Below are 25,529 nucleotides of genomic sequence, written 5' to 3'. Positions count from 1 at the left end.
GCAAAGAAAGCATTGCTGAATTCGGAGGTCCTGACACACTTCGGCCCAAAACTACCCATGCAGCTAGCATGTGATGCATCACCATATGGTGTGGGAGCAGTCATATCCCACATCATGCCTTCGGGTGAAGAGAATCCTATTGCCTTCGCATCACGCACCTTGAACAAGGCCGAGAATAACTATGTGCAGATCGAGCGCGAGGCCTTGGGAATCGTTTTTGGAATTCGAAAATGTCATCAGTACCTGTTTGGGAGAAGGTTCACACTCCTGACAGACCACCGTCCATTGACTTCAATCTTCGGGCCCCACACCAGAATTCCGTCTCTCGCTGCAAGCAGGATGCAAAGGTGGGCTTTACTGTTGTCAGGACACACATACGACATCAAATATCGCAAATCAGACTTGCACGGCAATGCAGACTGTCTCTCGAGTCTACCCTTGCCTGTTACTCCCCCAGAGCCTCGTCAGATAGACATCTTCTACTTTAGACAAGTGGAGGGAGCACCTGTCACTGCAGTTCAGGTGCGAAGGTACACCCGCAACGATCCAGTCCTGTCTGAGGTAATGGACGATGTCATTCGAGGGAGAGCGATAGGAGATTCTCCTAGTTTGAAACCTTACGTTTCAAAAAGAAATGAGCTCTCCGTCCAGGCAGGTTGTCTTCTTTGGGGACGCCGTGTCATCATTCCGCCACCTCTGAGGGAACCTATATTGCAACAACTTCATACAGGCCACGGTGGGATGGTTCGAATGAAAGAAATGGCAAGAAGCTACTTCTGGTGGCCAGGTATCGATGGGAATATTGAGGAGAAAGCCAAAACATGTTCCCCATGTCAAAGGGTCCGGAATGTTCCACAGCTGGCAACCCTACACCCCTGGGATTGGCCTGCAGAAGTGTGGCAGCGAGTACATGTGGACTTCGCCGGTCCTTTCGAATGGAAGATGTTTATGGTGGTTGTGGACGCTCGTAGCAAGTGGCCGGAGGTCGCTCTGATGAGGTCTACTACGGCAGAGAAAACAATTGAGAAACTTGGTGAGATGTTCAGCCGTTATGGCTCACCGGAACAACTCGTAAGTGACAATGGTCCACAATTTGTATCACAGGAGTTTGCAACCTTCCTGCATGTGAATGGTGTCCAACACATCAGGTCTGCGCCCTATCATCCCTCTACTAACGGCCAGGCAGAAAGGTTCATGCAAACTTTGAAGCACGCCTTGAAGGCATCGCAAGGTCAGGGCTCAATCCACCAACGTCTGAACAGCTTCCTGTTGTCCTACAGGAACGAGCCGCATGCCACAACCAAAACTTCCCCCGCTTCGCTCATGATGAAGAGACAGTTGCGGACAAGTTTTGACTTACTCAAACCTCCAAGGGCAGAACAGGTTGTCCATCGTCAACAACAAGCTCAAGTTGAAAAGAGAGAGAAAAGAGCCAAGGAGAGACGGTTTCATCCAGGAGAGCACGCCCTAGCTCGAAACTACAACACTGGACCGAAATGGGTTCCTGCTACGGTGATCGCGCAGACGGGCCCTGTGTCTTACATGGTTGAGACTGCTGAGGACATCGTCTGGAGAAGACACACAGATCAACTGTTGCTAGGAGCAGAGACAGCCACAGAGGCTCCAACAGCTGGTTGGCCTGAACTGTTTCCGAATGATACCGCAAACCAGCATCCTTTGCCACAGTGCTCTTCTCCAACACAGGAAGTCAAAGAGACTGGTCCACCTGTGCAAACTCCTGACTTTCAAATGACACAGGCACCTTCTCCATCCAGGCCTGTGTCAATGCCTACTGCTGTGGAAGCCAGCGATGACCGCCGGTATCCTGTCAGAGAGCGGCGGCCTCCAAGACGCTTGGATCTGTAGGCTTAGTGATTTACCCACAAGACTGGGGCAGAATAAACCCCAGGGTAAAGTCAGGGTTTAAGGCAATCTACCTCTACCCTAGGTTAGTTGAGAGTATTGAAAATAACTTACCTATTGAGGAATACTGTGGACCTTCCATTTAAGAGGGGAGGAAATGTTATGTATTGTGTGTTCTCCTCCCACCTGTGGTGGCGCTGTCACAGGAGATAAATGGTTGGGTATTCTCTCGGTTAAGTTTAGCTCTCTTTGTTCGGAACTTGCCAGAACTTCCTTTCCTTCCAATAAAGCACTTCATGTTTGAATCTCTGAGTTCTGAGTCCTAAATTGTGTCTAGGTAGAGAGGTACCGACACAACACTTCTGATGTCATGGCTGAGGCCTGTCACTCAAGATTTGGGAATTGCAGATGCTAACCCACATTCAGGCACGCAGCGGAACAATGCAGTTGCCAACCAGCGCCTATATCGTTCAGTTCCTTCACTTGTTTCTTTTTCTGTGTCTCTTCCCCAGTACTCTATTAATTTGTTACCTTTATGGTTCTTTCTTTTCATTCGCTCTTTCTGTCTCTGTTTCTCTCTTTCTGTTTCACTCACTTTTCATCCTTTTTCTGTCTATGTTTTCCACTCATGCCTGTGTTGTGTCTCTGTGACAGTTTTGATGAACACTGAAATGCGACCATTCTAGCTGTTTTCAGAAACTGTATTCAGATGCAGGAGGGTCGCTAACCAAAGGACACAGAATTAACGTAATTGGCAAAAGAACCAGAGGCAAGATGAGGAGAATTTTTTTTTACGCAGTGAGTTGTTGTGATCTGGAATGCACTGCCTGAAAGAGCGGTGGAAGCAGATTCAATAATAATTTTCAAAAGGGAATTGGATAAATACTTGAAGAGCAAACATTTGCAGGGCTATGGGGAATGGGCAGGGGAGTGGGAGTAATTGGATAGTTGACGTCAGAAGAACTGCACAAGTGGAGTCTAGAGCCTTTTACAGAGAGAGGGAGAGGACATTGTCAGCACAGTCATTGTACATCATTGTCATTGAGCCCTGAATGTGCTGTGTGTTGCCTTATCATTTTATCACTGGATGGCCTCCTTCAGTGCTGTATCATTCTATGATTCTATTCCAATTCTCAACAGAAAATGCTTTTAAAAAATTTACTAATGGGCCAATGCAAAGATGATAAAATTGAAGAGTTCTTCAGATAAATAACTGGGGGCCAATTTTTGCTGAATACTTTAGGTGCTAACGAGGTGCACAAGACGGGGTCTTAAGCTGAAATGCTGGTTTAGCCACATTTAGTGCAAGACGTCATCCTGGTAAACGGGTTGGAGCAGCACTAGGAATGGCCACCCAGAGGCTCGTTAAACAGCTGATTGCCACTTAAAATGCCAGCCAGCGCTCATTAAAGAGGCTGCACAGCATTTTGGTGTCCAACACTTCAAATGATGGCCGCTCCAAACAGTGACCAGCTGTTTGGGAGTATACAAGGCATTGATGTCGATTTCAAGCACTACGTAAAGGGATGCTCACCATTTCATGATCATTGCATGATGTGAGAGGACCTCTGAAACAATTCGGGAGACTTCCTGGGACACTTTGTCAAGACATCACCAATACTTGTGCAACATTTATTCCAGGAACACTCTGAGGACTTCAGCTAATAAGAGTGAATGCTGTGCTACTCCACCTTATTGGACAACTTATAGGAGTCACCAAGAGAAAGGGAGTGCATGGCCATGAGCATCTTGCTAGGGCTCCCCTTGGTCTGGAGGAGGAATAGGAGGAGGAGATGAGGCCAGGCGGAGCAGCTCCAGTTGCTGCAGGAGAGAGGGACAGGAGGGCAAGGTGGACTCCTTCCCCCCTGTAGGTACAGGAGATCCCTCCTCCACTGGCCCTCCTGTACCAGGACTTCTTGTAGTGCATTCGAGAACCTGTGCATCGTCTCCCTCAGTCCCTGAGCCATCCTGCATCGTGCCGCTGTGTGCCAATCAGAGCACGCCACACCTCCACAAAAATTGCATCTAATCAGTACTTGAGTGTTAAACCTGCAGATGTCTGTTTAGCACCTCCCGGCAAATTCAAGTTATGGTAATCAGCAATTAGGATCAAAATTGTGTGCTAAATCCAGACATTCAAACAGGTGTGTCTTTAGTGCCTGTTTTCACACTTGGGCCTTTTGATCGGTAATGAAAATCTTCTTTTTTTAAATTTCTTCAAAGGCATATCTCCTTTATGGCTCTTGCGGGTCCAAACAATAACTACCACCACTTACTTTTCATGGATGTCCCTTCGTCTACATCCTCTCATGCCTAAGTATCGCCTCTGCTACTAACATATAACTACCAAAGTTAAAGCTATTTCCAAGAAGCCCAGTTTTATTTTTCACCGCAAGCACTACTTTTCTTTTCAATAACTGTTTCCTGAAGCAAAACTTGATCCAAAGCTTGTTGTTTGATAGTCAATATATCTCTCCTCTCCAGCCTCAATCTGTTAATCCATTTCAATCCTTTTTGTCACTGTGTTTTATCACAGGAATATAGGAGCATGCAGAACCAGAAAAGACTAATGCAGCTCATCTGGCCAAAGCCAGTGTCGAGAGAATATCATATCCCACGATACCTCTCATACCCTGCTAGCAAATTCTTCACCAGATACTTATCCTACTCTCTCTTAAATCATTCATTACTGCCTCCCTCTGCAGTCAATGACGTGTGAGCACTAGCCACTGCCTAAACTGTTTTTTCACCCACCCTCTTCTAAGTTTTGGGCTCTGACCTCTTGTTCTGAAGTCTGTAAAATGTTAAAACATCTTGAAGTTTATCTCGTCTATACCATTTTGAATCTTCAATACTTCAGTAAGATCACCCTAAGCCTTCTTTACTCCTGTGTAAACATTCCTTGATACTGCAGCCTCTCCTTATAACTCAGGTGCCTAAGTGCAGATATCAATTTAGTTACCCTTTGCTGCACCCTCTCCAAAGCTGGGCTAGCTTTTTTATAATATGGTGACTGGAATTGAACCCATGATTCCAGGTGAGACCGAACCAGCAGTCTGTAAAAAACCCAGAATCACTTCCTGAGATGTGAGCTCTATTCCTCTGGCTATTCAGCTCCCCAGTCTATCCCGATCCTATTTTCTGTTTATTGTTGCCACTCACTGTGCTGACGACTTCAGCAATCTATCCGCCAGTATATTTAAATCACTCTCGTTTGTTGTGCTGGAGACTAGTATCACTTAACTTGTATTGCTAGCGTTTATTATTCTTTTATAGTCTCATGACTTTGCATTGGTTTACATTAAATGATATTTACCATTCTTCAACTCAACTCCCCAAGCTATCCAGGTCCTTCTGTATTTCATCAGCCTATACCCTATTGTTTGTACTCCCTCCCAGCCTGGGATCACCTGCAAATTCAGGGAGTTTGTTTATGTTCTCACTTTCAAGTCATGTATATACATTGTAAACAGCAATGGCCCCACCAGTTATCTCATTTCATGGCAATCTAACTTCACATGCAATGACCCTTTGCTTCCTCTGCTTCAGCCAATTCTTGGTCCATTTCCAAAGCACCCATCTATGCCAAGCTTTCCAACCTGATGGACCAATCTCCTATGTGGCACTGTATCAAAAGCTTTGCTGAAATTGAAATAACTAACATCCACTGGGGAGCTCCTGTCCACATTGTTTGTTATTTCCTCAAAGAAGTTCATGAGTTTTGTCAGATATGATCTACCTCCAATAAAGTCATGCTAGCTCCCTGCTAAAATTCTATATTGCTCCAGGAAGTTCATCATTTGTTCCTTCAGGACGTCACCCAATACTTTCCTTACAATGGACATCAGGCTGACTAGCCTATGGTTCCCTGGTTTATTTCTTAACCCCTTTTTATACAGTGTCATCATGTTCCCTTTTCTCCAATCCTTGGGCAAAGTGCTAGTTTCCAGAGATGCTCTAAAGATACCTTCTAGATCTGGTCAATTCTATTAGTGTCATGGTGGGATTTAAACCCACATTCTCTGGATTATTAGATCAGTAGCATAACCACTGCACTACCGTACCCTGATGGAATACAAACCAAGTTTCTGCAACCTTCTTTATAATTTAACCCTTTAAGCACTAGTACCCTCTCCAAGGACAATATATTCTTCCGGAGCTTTGCTGCCCATAACTGAACGCAGTTCTCCAGCTGAGGTCTGACCAAGGCTCTGTACAATTGAAGCAGAACTTACTCCCCTTTGAATTGCAGCCTCCTTGAGATACCGACTAACATTCCATCAGCCTTTTTGATTACTTTGTGCACCTGTGCACTAGGTTTTGGTGATTTGTGTCCATGGGCAGCTAACATCCTATGCTCCTCCACAGTTCATAGGTTATTGCCATTAAGAAAATATTGCGACATCTCTTTCTTGGATCCAAAGTGAATGATCTCCCACTTCCCGATAATGAACACCATCTGCGGCAGCTTTGCTCACTCTCTGAATCTGTTTATGATCCTTTGTAACTTCTTGCTGCCATCCACGCAACCTTCCTGAGGTCAGCAGATTTCTTTCCTAGGTTTTCTGGACAGCTGACTCAGCATAGACCTGGTCCACCGTTTCCATCCACACTGTTCTCACAGTATTTCTTACTGGAGGGTAGCCCTCAGCTCCAAAAAAGACCACCCGTCATTGCAGAAGCTTCTACAGTAGCGCCACTGAAGCACTTTGATTAAATAGAGCCCTTCGACCTCTTTATCTTGTTTCAGTCATTTCAGCATCTGTTCAGTAGCAAGAAAACTTTAAGAGCTGCTACTTGCTGGGAGCATTGCCCTGATATTTAAAACTGGAGCATTATCTGGTGAGATCAGCACACACAGTGCCTAATATGGATCACACACATCGCTCAGACTCCTGATTTCCCAGTGCACGGAAACTATATCATCGGCCCCCATATTTGTATCAATCTGACTGTTTAAATGTATTTTTCCAATTCACAGTAACAATGATTTACATTTAAATTTACAATGAATTATTACAGGTATTGCAGGTACAGTTGGCTATTGTAACAAATAAAGTAGATCGAGAGGGGGTAATCTTCAACTTAGGGCTGAGGCGTATAACTGGTGTTGTGAGTTGGGCGCCCATTATAGAAACGGCCCAATGGAAAGGAAAAGCGAATAGTTTGTATTCACCAACCCACAATGCCAGTTTAATGCGCCAGCGGTAAGTTGCAAATTACGCCCCATGGTTTCAATTTCTTGGCTCCATTTTCAAGTGTTTCATTAAATTAATGATTTCCATATCTTTTTGTTAACACAGCCTAGGGGGATTTTAACTATCATATTAATTGGTCAAATCAAATTGGGCAGGGCTGCCTTGAGGATGAGTTCATTGAGTGTATTAGGGATGGGTTTCTTGAGCAGTATGTAACTGAACCGACCAGGGGGCAAGCAACCTTAGATCTGGTCCTGTGTAACGAGTCAGGATTAATTAAAAATGTCCTAGTAAAGGATCCCCTTGGAATGAGTGACCATAACATGGTTGAATTCCATATTCAATTAGAGGGTGAGAAGGTTGGATCTCAAACAAGCGTGCTAAGCTTGAATAAAGGAGACTATGAAGGTATGAGAGCGGAATTGAGTAGAGTGGATTGGGAAAATAGTTTAAAGGGTAAGACGATACATGATCAGTGGTGTACATTTAAGGAGTTATTTTACAACTTCCAAAAAATATATATTCCACTGAGAAGAAAAGGGTGTAAAAGAAAAGACAGCCATCCGTGGCTAAGTAAAGAAATTAAGGATAGTATTCGACTAAAAACAAGGGCATATAAGGTAGCCAAATCTAGTGGGAGGATAGAGGATTGGGAAAACTTTAAAAGACAGCAAAAAATAACAAAAAGATTGATTAAGAAAGGGAAGATAGATTATGAAAGTAAATTAGCAAAAAATATAAAAACAGATAGTAAGAGTTTTTATAGTTATATAAAAAGAAAAAGGGTGGCTAAAGTAAATGTTGGTCCCTTAGAGGATGAGACTGGGAAATTAATGGTGGGAAATATGGAGATGACAAAAACACTGAATGACTATTTTGTATCAGTCTTTACAGTAGAAGACACTAAGAATATCCCAACACTGGACAAACAGGGGGCTAAAGGGGGGGAGGAGCTAAACACGATCAAAATCACTAAGGAAGTGGTACTCGGTAAAATAATGGGACTCAAGGCGGATAAATCACCTGGACCTGATGGCTTACATCCTAGGGTCTTGAGGGAAGTGGCGGTAGGGATTGTGGATGCATTGGTAATAATTTTCCAAAACTCCCTGGACTCGGCAATGGTCCCGGCAGACTGGAAAACTGCTAATGTAACACCCTTATTTAAAAAGGGCAGTAGATAGAAGGCTGGAAACTATAGACCGGTTAGCCTAACATCTGTGGTAGGTAAAATTTTGGAGTCCATTATTAAGGAGACAGTAACAGGACATTTGGATAATCATAATTTAATAGGACAAAGTCAGCATGGTTTTATGAAGGGGAAGTCATGTTTGACAAATTTGCTGGAGTTCTTTGAGGAAGTAACATATAGGGTGGATAAAGGGGAACCAGTGGACGTAGTGTATTTAGACTTCCAAAAGGCATTTGACAAGGTGCCACACAAAAGATTATTGCTTAAGATAAAAAATCACGGGATTGGGGGTAATATTCTGGCATGGATAGAGGATTGGCTATCTAACAGAAGGCAGAGAGTTGGGATAAATGGTTCATTCTCAGACTGGCAATCAGTAACTAGTGGTGTTCCGCAGGGTCCCCAACTCTTTACAATCTATATTAACGATTTGGAGGAGGGGACCGAGTGTAACATATCAAAGTTTGCAGATGATACTAAGATGGGGGGGAAAGTAGTGAGTGAGGAGGACATAAAAAACCTTCAAGGGGACATAGACAGGCTAAGTAAGTGGGCAGAGATTTGGCAGATGGAATACAATACTGGAAAGTGTGAGGTTATGCACTTTGGCAGGAAAAATCGTAGAGCAAGTTATTATCTTAATGGCAAGAAACTGGAAAGTACTGAAGTACAAAGGGATCTGGGGGTCCTGGTGCACGAAACTCAAAAGGTTAGTATGCAGGTGCAGCAAGTGATTAAGAAGGCCAATGGAATGTTGGCTTTCATTGCTAGGGGGATAAAATATAAAAATAGGGAGGTATTGCTTCAGTTGTACAAGGTATTGGTGAGACCGCACCTGGAATACTGCGTACAGTTTTGGTGTCCATACTTAAGAAAGGACATACTTGCTCTCGAGTCAGTACAAAGAAGGTTCACTCGGTTAATCCCGGGGATGAGGGGATGGACATATGAGAGGTTGAGTTGATTGGGACTCTACTCATTGGAGTTCAGAAGAATGAGAGGCGATCTTATTGAAACATATAAGATTGTGAAGGGGTTGGATTGGGTGGCTGCAGGGAAGATGTTCCCGATGATGGGTGAAACTAGAACTAGGGGGCATAGTCTTAGAATAAGGGGCTGCTCTTTCAAAACTGAGATGAGGAGGAACTACTTCATTCAGAGGGTGGTAGGTCCATGGAATATGCTGCCCCAAAAAGCTGTAGAAGCTACATCATTACATAAATTTAAAACAGAAATAGACAGTTTCCTAGAAGTAAAGGGAATTAAGGGTTACGGGGAGCGGGCAGGAAATTGGACATGAGTCTAGGTTCAGATCGGTCATCGCCCTGTGGGTAGCGGAGCGGGCCCAGGGGCCGTGTAGCCTGATCCTGCTCCTATTTCATGTGTCTAATTCTGTTAGATTCAGGAGATGGTTCTGTGATAGTGGATTGGCAGTTAGGATCAGATCAGCCATGATCTTATTGAATGGCGGAGCAGGCTCGAGGGGCCGATTGGCCTACTCCTGCTCCTATTTCTTATGTTCTTATGTAGGCTCCTACAGAATGAGGATTTACGAGATGCCTGACTTTGGAGGACAGATGATGGAATTCATGGATGAATGTCCATCTGTCTATAATCGTTTCCGCTACAGTGACATTCACTCCTGCCATGTGATGGACGATTACTGGACCTTCTATGAACATCCCAACTACAGTGCCCGCCAGTACTTCATGAGACCCGGTGAATACAGGAGATTCAGTGACTGGGGCGGCCACAGCTCAACTGTCGGCTCCTTCCACCGTATCATGGATTTATAAAACACGGATAGTCAATCTTGTTTTGCTGCAGTGGCCCTATGATTAAAAATTAAATAAATGTGTTTATAATCTGTGCCTGTGTTTAATGCGTCTTTTTAAGGTTTGATACAGACATGTGAAAGGAGCTGGCAATTTAGTGAAGTGTTACTATGTGTGGGAGTTGGAGATATCACTGACACAGTACAGGTGCTCTTCTCAAGTGTGGTTCGGTCAAAGACCAAAAAATATAATTGAAACAAGTTTCCCTTTCTTCATAAGAGATCTTGGCTGAGACTGGCAAAAAGGGAAAGACTGAGTTAGAATGTTGCAAAGGGATTAGAGTTAGAGTCTTCCTTGGGATTCTAATGTTTTATTCCTGTAGGAGCGATAAAAGCGATAATTCAGTGCTCTCTGGTAGCCTAACAAACAGAAATGGATATTACTCTAGCTATCACTAACGGGCTACTGCCCTTATCATGACAGTCTATAAGACATGAAATAATTCATCTATGGGCACATGCAAAATTCCAAATATTTCGGACCTTTCATCAAGGATGCCAGAATTTTAGAAATACTAATCCAACTAATTCAAGTTTGGTCCCTATTGTAGTGTACGTACCTTTAAGGGGAGAACTACTTTTTACAGCTCCTGTATACTGTAGTACCGGCAGTGACCACACCTGTATATAAACCCTGAGTAGGGATCTGTACAGTTAGTTTTAGAGTAACCCTCATCCAGTAAACACCTGTTGATTGTTCCCTGCAGTCTCTTGTCTAATTATTGAAGGACACACAACATCAAGATACACGGATCTAACACCTATAGCATTGTCTGTTATTTTCAATGGAACTGAAGGCTGGGAATTCTTCCAAAGGGAGATTCCTGAAATGATATAAGAGAAAACCATTTACCAAAAAACTGAATAAGGATGATGACGTCACACCTGGACGACTTTCAAAAATGCTAACTGACGCACAAGAAGTGTTCCAGGAGGGACTCAGAACACTAAAAGGCATAACAGCAATGATCAAAATAGAGGAAAATGCAAGCCCAAAGTTTTTTAAGGCCAGACCGGTGCCTTATGCGATCCGCCCAGCCATCAAAGCAGAGCTGGAAGGGTTGGAACATTCTGGAGTACTGTCCAAAGTGGACTGGAGCGAGTGGGCTACACCCATCATTCCTGTAATGAAGAGGTCGTTGAGTAATACGCCTGGGGAACCAAAGAAGGTTCGCATCTGTGGGGACTTTAAGGTGACAGTGAACCCAGTCCTTCACACTGTACAATATCCGCTTCCGCGGATTGAAGATATTTTCGCCTCGCTATCTGGAGGGAAACGCTTCACTAAGATTGATCTGTCCCAGGCGTACCTGCAAATGGAGGTAGAAGAAGCCTCAAAACAGTACCTCACGATCAACACTCATAAAGGTCTCTACCAATACAACCGGCTGGTGTTCGGGGTAGCATCAGCTCCAGCTATTTGGCAAAGGGCAATGGATCAAGTCCTGCAAGGGATTCCAGGGACCCAGTGTTATTTGGACGACATCCTGGTCATGGGCGAAAATGACGGTGATCACCTCGCCAACCTGGAGTAGGTGCTCACTAGATTGAAGGAATATGGGCTCCGAGCTAATCACCACAAATGCGAGTTTTTCCAGAAGCAGATCTCATATTGTGGCTACATTATTGATGAAGAGGGGTTACATAAGTCCCCTGAAAAGATTGAGGCAGTAGTCAAGGCTCCAGCACCGGAAAATGTGTCACAACTGAGGTCGTTCCTCAGGCTGGTGAACTACTACCATAAATTCTTGCTGAATTTGTCTACAGTACTACACCCACTGAACACCCTACTGCAAACGGGGGTACCATGGAAGTGGAATGACGAATGTAAATGAGCTTTCCAGAAGTGCAAAGAATTGATCACATCAAAAGAGGTGTTGGCTCATTTCAACCCAGCACTACCAATTCGGTTGGCGTGTGATGCATCACCCTATGGCATTGGAGCGGTACTGTTGCACAAATTCCCAGACGGCTCGGAGAGGCCAGTAGCCTTTGCGTCTCGGTCACTAACCTCAGCGGAGCGTAACTACGCCCAGATTGACAGGGAGGCCCTCAGCCTAGTGTGGGGAGTGAAAAAGTTCAACCACTATCTGCACGGGCAGAAGTTCACCTTGCTGACTGACCACCAACCACTTGTCTCCATTTTTAATCCAAAGAAGGGCTTTCCGGTGATGACTGCGCAACAGCTACAAAGATGGTCCCTTTTTCTAGGGGCGAACCAATATGAAATCGAGTATAAGGGCACGAAACAGCATGGAAACGCTGATGGGCTATCACACCTGCCACTGCCTACTGCGGAGGAAGCACCAGCAGTGGACCCTGTCGAAATATTTTATTCGACTATAATTGAACGCTTGCCAGTAACTAACGCTGATATAGAGAAGGAGACCCGAAATGACCCGACACTGTCTCGGGTATATGACTTGACGGTGAAGGGATGGCCAACACATGGCGACTCACTGTTGCCAGCATTCTCATCCAGAAGAGAACAGCTGTCAGTTTGCCAGGGGACCTTGATGTGTGGATCCCGAGTGGTAATTCCACCGAAGTTAAGGGAGGGAGTGCTCAATGTGCTTCACGAAGGCCATCTGGGAGGGGTGAAAATGAAAAGCTTTGCTAGGGCTTATGTGTGGTGGCCGGGGATCGATCAGCAAATCGAGGACCTGACAAAGAGCTGCTCAGGATGCCAGAAGGTCCAAAATGCACCACCACATGCCCCTCTACACCCATGGGAGTGGCCCTCATCTCCATGGCAACGGGTGCATATTGATTTTGCTGGTCCATTCATGGACTCAATGTTTTTAATAGCCGTGGATGCGCACTCGAAATGGCCTGAGGTGATCAAAATGTCCTCCACCACCACGGAGAAAACTATTGCAGTCCTACGGACCATATTTGCCAGGAACGGCTTGCCAGAGCAGATTTGCTCTGATAATGGACCACAGTTTGTGTCCGAAGAGTTTCGAAGATTGATGAAAAGGAATGGGGTAAGGCATTACACATCCGCCCCGTATCATCCAGCCACAAATGGATTGGCTGAGAGGTTCATACAAACCTTTAAAAAAGCAGTAAGGGCCATGTGTGATGACGACATTCCACTGCAGCATAAGTTGGACAATTTCCTGTTAGCCTACAGAAATGCGACACATGCAGTCATCAACCAGACCCCGGCCATGATGTTCTTTAACCGAAGGTTGAGACCTCGTCTGGATTTGCTCAGACCAAATGTACGAAGAGATGTTGAGAATAAGCAGTTCCAGCACATCAATGAGAAGCCGACAAGGAGCTTCAATGTCGGGCAACCAGTCTTGGCCCGCGACTACCGAACAGAGAAATGGCAACCAGGAACGATATGCACACGGCAGGGGCCACTAATGTACAGAGTGGATGTTGGGGAGAACATTGTGAGACGCCATGTTGACCAGATCCTAGAGTCACAGGAACGAGTCAACCCCATGTCTCGCGTACCTGGTGATGAACCCAACATACAGGTAGCATCTACCCCAGAAACAGTAGCATCGGAAGCTGATGAACCAACCGACGACAGGGGGCCAGAATCGCCTCCGCACCAAGAGCAAGACACGCAGGAAAGGTGCTATCCAGGAAGGATCAGGAAGCCGCCCCAAAGACTGAATTTATAAATAGACTATTTTCAGTTAATGTTGCATGTTAAAAGTGTTAATTGTAATTCGTTGATATTTAATTGTTAAATGAATGTTATGGTACTGTTAATCTAAAAGGGGAGGAATTGTAGTATATGTACCTTTAAGGGGAGAACTACTTTTTACAGCTCCTGTATACTGTAGTACCGGCAGTGACCACACCTGTATATAAACCCTGAGTAGGGATCTGTACAGTAGTTTTAGAGTAACCCTCATCCAGTAAACACTGTTGATTGTTCCCTGCAGTCTCTTGTCTAATTATTGAAAGACACACAACATCAAGATACACGGATCTAACACCTATAGCATTGTCTGTTATTTTCAATGGAACTGAAGGCTGGGAATTCTTCCAAAGGGAGATTCCTGAAATTATATAAGAGAAAACCATTTACCAAAAAACTGAATATAAAGAGAGTGGAGAGAGGGAGGGGGAAGAAAGGAAAATACAGAAACAAGGAGAAAAAGTATTAGACACGAACTTGAAGAAAAATGAAATGAGCAAGACATTTTTGAAAAACTGACGGTCACAGACACTGTGTAGTGTTCCTCCAATACATTTTGCTATGGAGCAGTAGGATGCAGGTTCAATCCAGCAAATCCCTGTCCAGTGATTTCTTCCTGTGTCAACAGTGCTAGCTTTTGAAGATGGTAATCCATCTTTGTATCTCACAGATATAGAAAGATGGAAAATTGGCATGAAGTTCAATGTCTAATGGTCTCACTCACTTCCTGAATGGAATGTACATGTTCAGCTCTCAATTTCATTTGAGTAGAGGAAGCGGGTCATACCAGGATTATTACTGTTAAATACATATTTTAGGACCTATTATGTTATCAGAATTTCTCAATGACTTAACAATATTCATTTTCTGCTTTTGCGTATGTAATTACAAAATGTCATTATATGCTGGTGAAATGCAGAACTGTCAATACTGGGTTAGAAATTGGTATGCGCGTGGGGGTTGTTTGTCAGCTTCACCTCTGACTCCTTTGAGCTGTTCGAATCGCTCCCACTCCCTTTTGTTCTAGACTTTGGACTTATTTGGGGGTTGTAATAAACTTGCAACAGACACCTGGGTTAGTCAAAAGAATTCAGATCTTTATTTTGAGACAGGAAAATATACAATACAATAAAACTTATACTTTAAAAGGGTGGGGAACACTCGGAATAAGCGAGGGAGAATTACAATACACAAAAACCCTTACCCTCCCAACCCCACTATGCTAGCTAGGCTTGAATCCAGAGGACCAGGAAATTCTCACCAAAACGACTTTCTTGACAGATGTAGAGGTTCGCGATTTCGGGGTTCTCTTTAGTTGTGACGGTTGGGGCCTGCCGTACCTCGGACGTGGTAGAAGACTGCACCTGCGTTGGGTCTTCAGTTTGGGTTTGTCTGCAGATGCGGTTAGTCGCACTGATGGATCTATCGGGTAAATACTCAATTTTCTTCGGTTAGGGCTAGTTTTAGGGTCTTTTGTGTCCAAATCTTATCCAGGGGTAAGTCAGACTAGTCTGTAGAGTGGAAACAAGTCTTTGGTTCGTGAGTTTTTCGGCGGTTGGTTTCTTGTTGGTCGCGGTGGCCCAATATTACCTGGTTGGTGGTAATGTTGGCGGTTGTTGGTTTCTGTAGGCCTTTGGTTGCTGCGATCTCTATTTCTTCTTTCTTCCTTCAAGTCTCCGATGATGATCTCTCTCTTGAACTGATTGGCTGAACTTGAACTGACTCGAACTGGCTGTCTTCTGAGCTGACGAACGAATTGAACTGTTTGAACTGTCTGTTGAACTGAAAAGGTAGGCCACAATTATACTAATTTTGGGGCCTGGCTTATCTGACCACCAAATCTCGGGTTTCTTTGTTAAATTTGGCGGGCTTGTTATTTTTAACCTGTTTTAAAACTTTAACGAGCTTCGGGGATGGCCCATCCAAACTTAACGAGTTTAGGGGATGGCTCATCTAAACTTAATCGGCCTTTAACTGGTTTCGGGATTGCCTTGAAACTAGTTTAAAAATGCAAAACATTTGTCAATCTCTTTAATTGGTTTTGGACTGTGGTTTGTTTACTGTATCCTGTAGGGCTAAATGTTCCTTAGTTTGTGTTGCTGAGGACATGTCCTGTTTATTCAATACCTGGCTCTGCGAATTCTCGGCGGGAAACAGGCTTCATTGTCCTTATCTAAAACTGGGGCGGCCAGGACATCTCTAGACAGTCCAATATCCAAACTCGGGGGCCCACCCCGCCTCCCCTTTGTCCCAGCCTTTTGCAAGCCTGAACATGTCTTTTTTTTTAAACCAGCCAAAAATCTTCCTGGGATTTTAATTTTAAAATCCCTTTGGCCCAATAACTCCTTAAAACAGTCCAAAATCTCTACTTTCTTACACTTAGAAAAACTGTGTAAATTAACTCTTTGAAATTCTTCTGTTTGGCCCAACCACACTTTTATCCCTTTTACAGATTTCTTCTGTAATGTTCCAAAATCCTTTTAAAAATGACTTTCCTTCTGTTCTGGGGTTGTGCAGAAATTTTCGAACCTTACATGCGTGCGCTCATTTTTTGGGCGTAAAGCGGGTGCAAAACATACCAATTTAGCAGTGGGATGGCCTGTGCTGAATTGACTCAGGCATTGGTCCCACTGCCAAATTTGTGGGGATTTTTTTAGGTGGGCCAGATCTATTCCACTTCGATCATTGGTTACATTCACTGAAGGGGTGCCGGTTTCAAGATGTTCAGATAATCCTTCAGGCAAACTGCACACAAACCATAATATTGGGTTAAATCTGCTGATCGGGCAGCCTGTTCCCACACACTGACTTGCTGCATCTTCAGGAAGTCCTTCATGTTTGATATCACAATCCTCCTGAAACTTGTATCATGTTCCCCAAGGCTTGCAGGTGGAAGGTCACAGTTCTGGAGTCCATCCTTGTAAACAAACTGAGGGAAGAATTGCTCTGGTACATCAATGTAGTATCTCAATAAACATGATCGTTTTTAATACATTTACAAAGTTGCTACACAGAGCAACCCAAGCACTTCTTCCCTTACTCTCTAACAGGCTGTGAATAAAATTAAAATTCCAAAACTTGAAGTTGCCATGTAATCCTGGAAGAGAAGAGATGTGGGTATATTGACTGAAGTAGAATTAAAATCTGCTTCCAAGCAGCAATGTTAGCTTGTGACATTTTGTTAAATCCCTAATTGTGTGTTGTTGATTGTTCACTTTAAAGAGTCCCAATGGGCAGATGATCAGAAACAGATTGTTACTGAATCCGTATTATAAATAGTGGCCCAGAAATTCGGGTCTCCACGGGTGAGTACGCACGGGGTACTCACCCGTAAGCCCAATGGAAGTGCCGGTTTCCTGCATGCACTGCGCATGCGCGGGAAACCGGCACTTCCATTCCCCTGAAAGAAGGGGTTCAGAGGTCAAACGCGTGCGTGGGAGAGGCTGCGCGTGCGCATCGAACTTAGTTTTTTTTTTACAGGTTTTCCCGGGAGGGTAAGTCTGCAGAATTTACACATTTAAAAAGCAGGCATAAGGCTTGCTTTTTACAAGGTAAGTGGTGAATTAATTAAAATTAAAACATTTTTTCCACAGGTTTATTATTTTTAAATACTTTAAAGCAAGGTAAGTTTATTTTTAGCCCCGTTAGAAAATAAAATAATTTTTTTCAAAAAATTAAATTACTGTTTAAAATAGTTATTTCATGTAATTTATAGTTTATTTAAAAAATGTGATGTTTTTTTAAAATTTATTTGAAGATTTAGTGACGTTTTGGGGCCCTAGTATTTATAAGTTTTGACAGCTCTTCTTGTCAAACTTATGAATGGAGCATTCCCTGCTCCGATTGGCTCCCCATGGCCCACGTGATCCCAGGGGACGCATCGAACTAACTGCGCCCCTGGGATATGCAAGCACTGCGTGCCGGCAGCTGGAGCAGGCCCAGGATCGGAATCCCATGCGGGCCCACAGCTCAACGGTCGGCGCGCTAGGTAAGTGCAGGTCGGGGGCTTGCACCCGCGGGAAGCCCCCGACCCGAATTTCTGGGCCAATAGATCGGAAGGAATGACCCTACCTTCCATTATCTCACAGGTTCCATGAAGCCATTTCCATAGTGCTCAAAATAATGGCAGCGGTGAGAACAAGAGACAGAAATTCAACCGCACTGATCAGAATTAACAGTGACACATGTGAAAGGAGATCACTTACTCCATGCTACCTGATTCATGAGAATCACTGAATTCAGTCAGGTGTCTTGCTGCAGCAGCTGAAGAAAATGTGGGATTTTGTGATTCTTCCTCTTTCTCTGGGTCAAGATTGGCAGCATGACAGAGGCTGGTACTGACTGTCCAAAAGAAAATGATGTTCAACATGTACCATAAAAGTGTGAACATAACCACCTAAAGCAAATGATAACAAACAATAGGTCACAAGAGAGAAGTTTCTTTTTGTATTCACCTGGCCACAGAACGGTTCAGCAGAGTCGATGGGACATTGCCTATTTTCCGTCAAATCTAAGTCTCTTCTTATGGCTTCTGATACTGACGTGTGGCTTGCTGCAAACTTCCCAACCACATAAACACTCGTCACATTCCAGTGAAAATACATCTCCTCTCATAAATAGAGCTTTATCATTTAAAGGTGCAAACACCCACTACTTGCAAACCTTAGGAGTTGAGTAGCTGCTTCTTTTAAGCTCATTTGTTCTTTAAAATAAAACAATCTCTCTTTGTTGAAATGCTAGCTAAAATGATCCTGCATTTTTTCCAATTAGTTTTATGGGATGTGGGTGTCGTTGGCAAGGCCAGCATTTATTGTCCATCCCTAATAGCCCTTGAGAAGGTGGTGGTGAGCCACCTTCTTGAACAGCTGCAGTCCGTGTGGTGAAGGTACTTTCACAGTGCTGTTAGGGAGGGAGTTCCAGGATTTTGACCCAGCGATGATGAAGGATCGGCGATATACTTCTAAGTCAGGATGGTGTGTGACTTGGAGGGGAACTTGGAGGTGGTGGTGTTCCCATGCGCCTGCTGCCCTTGTCCTTTTAGGTGGTAGAGGTCGCGGGTTTTGGAGGTAGTCGAAGAAGCCTTGGCGAGTTGCTGTACTGCATTTGTAGATGGTACATACTGCAGCCACGGTACGCCGGTGGTGGAGGGAGTGAATGTTTAAGGTGGTGGATGGGGTGCTAATCAAGCGGGCTGCTTTGTCCTGTATGGTGTCGAGCTTCTTGAGTGTTGTTGAAGCTGCACTCATCCAGGCAAGTGGAGAATATTCCATCACACTCCTTACTTGTGCCTTGTAGATGGTAGGAAGGCTTTGGGGAGTCGGGAGGTGAGACACTCGCCACAGAATACCTAACCTCTGACCTGCTCTTGTTGCCACAGTATTTATGTGGCTGGTACAGTTAAGTTTCTGGTCAATGGTGACCCCCAGGATGTTGATGGTGGGGCATTTGGTGATGGTAATGCCATTGAATGTCAAGGGGCGGTGGTTAGACTCTCGCTGGTTGGAGATAGTAATTGCCTGGCACTTGTGTGGCGCGAATGTTACCTGCCACTTATCAGCCCAAGCCTGAATGTCGCCCAAGTCTTGTTGCATGCAGGCATGGTCTGCTTCATTATCTGAGGAGTTGTGAATGGCACTGAACACTGTGCAGTCATCAGCAAACATCCCCATTTCAGACTTTATGTTGGTGGGAAGTGTAACGTCCATGTGTAATTGAGACACGGACTGCAGGAGTTGGTTATAACAGGTGTTTACTGAATGGAGACAAAACTGGAACTACTATACAAAGTTACTGACATAGAAACATAGAAACATAGAAGATAGGAGCAGGAGTAGGCCATTCGGCCCTTCGAGCCTGCTCCGCCATTCAATGTGATCATGGCTGATCATCCAAATTCAGTACCCTGTCCCTGCCTTTTCCCCATATCCATTGATCCCTTTAGCCTCAAGAAAAATATCCAACTCTTTCTTGAATATATTTAATGAACTGGTCTCCACCGCCCTCTGTGGCAGAGAATTCCACAGGTTCACCACTCTCTGGGTGAAGAAATTCCTCCTCATTTCAGTCCTAAATGGCTTACCCCTTATCCTTAGACTATGACCCCTGGTTCTGGACTCCCTGGCCATCAGAAACATCCTTCCTGCATCTAGTCTGTCCAGACCTGACAGAATTTTATAGGTTTCGATGAGATCCCCTCTCAATCTTCAAAACTCCAGTGAGTATAAGCCCAATCGACACAATCTCTCCTCATACGTCATTCCTGCCATCCCACGTATCAGCCTGGTGAATCTTCGCTGCACTCCCTCCATGGCGAGAACGTCCTTCCTCAGGTAAGGTGACCAAAACTGCACACAATACTCAAGGTGTGGTCTCACCAAGGCCCTGTACAACTGTAGCAAGACATCCTTGTTCCTGTACTTGAACCCTCTTGCTACGAAGGCCAACATAAGCAGCACGGTGGCATAGTGGTTAGCACTGTTGCCTCACAGCGCCAGAGACCCGGGTTCGAATCCGGCCTGGGGCGACTGTCTGTGTGGAGTTTGCACATTCTCCCCGTGTTTGCGTGGGTTTTCTCCGGGTGCTCCGGTTTCCTCCCACAGTCCAAAGATGTGCGGGTTAGGTTGATTGGCTATGATAAATTGACCCTTAGTGTTAGGGGGATTAAATACGTGGGGTTACAGGGATAGGGTGGGATATGTGTTGGTGTTGGTGTAGGGGTTACGGGTATCGGGTGGGATATGTGTCGGTGCAGGCTCGATGGGCCGAAATGGCCTCTATCTGCACTGTGGGGTTTCTGTGATTTCTGATTTCTGTGATACCATTTGCCTTCTTAACCGCCTGCTGCACCTGCATGCTTACCTTCAGCGACTGGTGCACAAGGACACCCAGGTCTCTTTGCACTTCCCCTTCTCCCAATCTATTGCCATTCAAATAATAATCTGCCTTCCTGTTTTTGCCACCAAAGTGGATAACCTCACATTTATCCACGTTATAGTGCATTTGCCATGTTTCTGCCCAATCACCCAACCTGTCCAAATCGTACTGGAGTTTCCCGACATCCTCCTCGCAGCTTACCCTCCCGCCCAGCTTTGTGTCGTCTGCAAACTTGGAGATATTACATCCAATTCCCTCGTCCAGATCATTAATATATATTGTGAACAGCTGGGGTCCTAGGACCGATCCTTGCGGTACCCCACTAGTCACTGCCTGCCACTCGGAAAACGACCCGTTTATTCCAACTCTTTGCTTTCTGTCCGCCAACCAGTTCTCTATCCAAGTCAATACCTTGCCCCCAATCCCATGTGCCTTAATTTTGCACGCTAATCTCTTGTGTGGGACCTTATCGAAAGCCTTCTGAAAGTCCAAATACACCACATCCACTGGTTCTCCCTTATCTATTTTACCAGTTACATCCTCAAAAAATTCCAGTAGATTAGTCAAGCATGATTTACCTTTTGTAAATCCATGTTGACTTTGCCCGATCCTGTCACTGCTTTCCAAGTGCTCTGCTATTACATCTTTTATAATAGACTCTAGCATTTTCCCCACTACCGATGCCAGGCTTACCGGTCTATAATTCCCCGCTTTTTCTCTACCACCTTTTTTGAATAGTGGGGTAACATTAGCTACCCTCCAATCCATGGGTACCATTCCAGAGTCTATCGAGTTCTGGAAGATGACCAGTAATGCATTTATTATCTCTAGGGCCACTTCCTTAAGTACCCTGGGATGTAGACCATCAGGCCCTGGGGATTTATCGGCCTTCAGTCCCATCAATTTTCCTAACACCATTTTCCTACAAATACTGATTTCTTTCAGTTCCTCTCTTTCATCAGACCCTATGTTCACCGGCATCTCTGGGAGGTTATTTGTGTCCTCCTTTGTGAAGACAGAACCAAAGTATGCATTTAGTTGGTCTGCCATTTCCTTGTTTCCCATTATAAATTCCCCTGATTCTGACTGTAAGGGACCTACGCTTGACTTCACTAATCTTTTTCTCTTCACATATCTATAAAAGCTTTTACAGTCAGTTTTTATGTTTCCTGCTAGCTTACTCTCATATTCTATTTTCCCTTACTTAATTAATCCCTTTGTCCTCCTTTGTTGACTCCTAAACTGCTCCCAATCCTCAGGATTATTGCTTTTTCTAGCCAATTTATATGTCCTCTCCTTGGATCTTATGCTATCCCTAATTTCCCTTGTTAGCCACGGTTGAGTCACCTTTTTTGTTTTATTTTTACGCCAAACTGGGATGAACAAATTCTGTAGCTTATCCATTCGGTCTTTGAATGTTTGCCATTGCCTATCCACCGTCAACCCTTTGAGTGCCATTCCCCACTCAATCCTACCCAACTCACTCCTCAGACCATCGTAGTTTCCTTTATTTAAATTGAGGACCCTTGTCTCTGAGTCAACTACTTCATTCTCCATCTTAATGAAGAATTCGATCATATTATGATCGCTCCGACCCAAGGGGCCTCGTACAACAAGATTGCTAATTAATCCTTTCTCGTTGCATAATACCCAGTCTAAGATGGCCTGATCTCTGGTTGGTTCCTCGACATATTGGACCAGGAAACCATCCCGTAAGCACTCCAGGAATTCCTCCTCCACAGCATTGTTACTAATTTGGTTGGCCCAATCTATATATAGATTAAAGTCACCCATGATGACTACTGTGCCCTTATTGCACGCTTCTTTAATTTCCCTTTTAATGCCATCCCCAACCTCCACCTTACTGTTTGGAGGTCTATATACCACTCCCACTAATGGTTTTTTCCCCTTAGTGTTAAATCCGTGAATGATTGAGACACGGACTAGCAGGAGAGAACAAACAGAACTTTACTGGTGAAAGGCATAAACGAATCTAACAAAACAGAGGCTCTCTAGCACCTTTTATACAGGGGTGGTCACTGCCGGTATTGCAGTCTGAGACGAGTTATTCTCTTAAAGGTACATACACAATAATTCCTCCCCTTTTAGATAAACAGTACATAACATTCATTTAACACTAATGATAACGAATTACAATCACAATTACTGTTGCTAGATACATTGGTTAATTTTAAGCAATTATAAGTTCAGTCTTTGAGGAGGCTTCCTGATTCTGTCTGGATAACGCCTCTTTGGAGTATCAGGTTCTTCTGGCAATGTTGGGTCGAAATCAATGTCGTTGTTTGGTTCATCTGCTTCCAATATTACCGGTTCTGCGGTAGCTGCAATTGGAACGTCGATTTCATTACCAGGTGTATCAGATCATGGTGTGGAGTTGACGTTTTCCAGTGACTCTAGAATCTGGTCAGCATAGCGTCTTACAATGCTCTCCCCAACGTCCACGGTACACATGAGAGGTCCTTGTTGTGTACAAATCGTTCCTGGCTGCCATTTCTCAGTGCGGTAGTCCCGGGCCAAAACTGGTTGACATATCTTAAAACTCCTGGTCGGCCTTTCATTCATATTCTGAAACTGCCTGTTCTCCACATCTCCTCGGACGTTTGGCTTAACCAAATCCAAGCGGCATCGTAGTCTTCGATTGAAGAACATCATGGCTGGAGTTTGGTTGGTAACCGCATGTGTCGCATTCCGGTAGGCAAACAAGAAGTTGTCCACCTTGTGTTGTAGGGGTATATCTTCATTACACATTGCCTTGATAGCCTTCTTGAATGTTTGGACAAACCTCTTGGCCAATCCATTAGTGGCTGGATGATATGGGGCAGATGTGTAATGCTTAACACCATTGTTCTTTAAGAACCTCCGGAACTCTTCAGACACAAACTGTGGTCCATTGTCAGAGCAAATCTGTTCAGGCAGCCCATTCCTGGCGAATATGGTTCGTAAAACTGCGATAGTTTTTTCCGTGGTGGTTGAGGACATTTTTATTACCTCTGGCCACTTTGAATGTGCATCCACCGCAATTAAAAACATCGAGTCCATGAAGGGACCAGCAAAATCAATGTGCACCCTTTGCCATGGGGATGAGGGCCACTCCCATGGATGCAGAGGAGCTTGTGGTGGGGCGTTTTGGACCTTCTGGCATCCTGCACAGCTCTTGGTCATCTCTTCGATTTCTCTATCGATTCCCGGCCACCACACAAACGCTCTGGCTAAGCTCTTCATTTTTACCCCACCCAGATGACCCTCATGAAGCTCATTGAGCACTCTATCCGTCAACTTAGGTGGAATTACTAATCTGGATCCACACATCAAGGTTCCTCTGCACACTGACAGCTGTTCTCTTCTTGACGAAAATGCTGGCAGCAGTGGTTCGCCATGTGCTGGCCATCCCTTCACCGTTAAATCATAGACCCGTGATAGTGTCGGGTCATTCCGTGTTTCCTTTTCTATGTTTGCATTCATCACAGGGAGACATTCGACTATGGTCGAGTGGAATAACTCCATTGGATCCACTGAAAGGTCTTCTTCTTCCACCGTCGGCAACGGTAGACGTGACAATCCATCAGCATTTCCATGCTGTTTAGTTCCCCTGTACTCGATGGCATATTGGTGTGCCCCTAGGAAAAGGGACCATCTCTGCAGCCGTTGTGCTGTCATTATCGGTACGCCCTTCTGAGGGTTGAAAATGGAGACAAGAGGTTGATGATCGGTTAGTAAAGTAAATTTTTGACTGTGCAGATAGTGATTGAACTTCTTCACCCCCCACACTAGGCTGAGGGCCTCTCTGTCAATCTGGGCATAGTTACGCTCGGCAGAAGTTAACGAGCATGACGCAAAAGCTATCGGCCTCTCCAAACCATTAAGGAATTTATGTGACAGTACCGCCCCAATGCCGTAAGGAGACGCATCACACGCCAGCCTGATTGGCAGTGCTGGGTTGTAGTGAGCCAATACTTCCTTCGAAGTGATTAAGTCCTTACTCTTCTGAAAAGCATGTTTACAATCATCACTCCATTTCCATGCTACCCCCGTTCGTAGCAGGGCATTCAGTGGATGCAGAATTGTCGACAAATTCGGCAAAAACTTATGATAGTAATTCACCAACCCGAGGAATGACCTCAGTTGTGACACATTTTCAGGCGCTGGGGCCTTAACAACAGCTTCAATTTTGTCAGGGGACTTATGTAACCCCTCTTCATCAATCACGTGGCCACAATACGATATCTGTTTCTTAAAAAATTCGCACTTGGGGCGGTTGGCTCGCAGCCATGTTCCTGTAGTCTAGTGAGCACCTGTTCTAGGTTGTTAAGGTGTTCACTGTCATCTTCACCTGTTACAAGGATGTCATCCAAGTAACACTGAGTCCCTGGAATCCCTTGCAGGACTTGTTCCATCGCTCTTTGCCATATCGCCGGAGCCGATGCTACTCCGAATACCAATCGATGATATTGGTAAAGACCTTTGTGAGTGTTTATCGTGAGATACTTCCTAGAGGACTCTTCAACCTCCATCTGCAAATATGCTTGTGCTAGGTCAATTTTTGTAAAACGCTTCCCTCCAGACAGTGAGGCGAAGATGTCTTCTATCCTTGGAAGAGGATATTGTACTGTGTGAAGGACAGGGTTCACCGTCACCTTGAAATCCCCACAGATGCGAATCTTCCTTGGCTCTCCGGACTTATTGCTTAACGTTTTTTTCATGACAGGAACGATGGGTGTCGCCCACTCGCTCCAGTCGACCTTAGACAACACGCCCGCCTTCTCCAGATTCTCCAGCTCTGCCTCGACGGCTGGACGAATTGCATATGGTACCGGTCTCGCTTTGAGAAACTTGGGAACTGCATTCTCTTCTATTTTTAACGAGGCGGTTATGCCTTTAAGCATG

The 25,529-nt window shown here is 44.7% G+C and overlaps 1 pseudogene; it reads left to right on the top strand.

Annotated features, from left to right (window-relative positions):
- The first annotated feature begins 9,794 nt into the window (after nt 1-9,794).
- LOC147120172 (gamma-crystallin S-1 pseudogene) overlaps nt 9,795-25,529 on the top strand; it is a 55,990-nt pseudogene continuing 40,255 nt past the window's right edge.

Source organism: Somniosus microcephalus, chromosome 4, assembly GCF_052327205.1.
Source record: "Somniosus microcephalus isolate GS21.2 chromosome 4, FLI_Smic_1.0, whole genome shotgun sequence".
Taxonomy (NCBI): Eukaryota; Metazoa; Chordata; class Chondrichthyes; order Squaliformes; family Somniosidae; genus Somniosus; species Somniosus microcephalus.
Note: the sequence above shows the minus strand (reverse complement) of the source record. Positions and strands in the feature narration are given on the sequence as shown.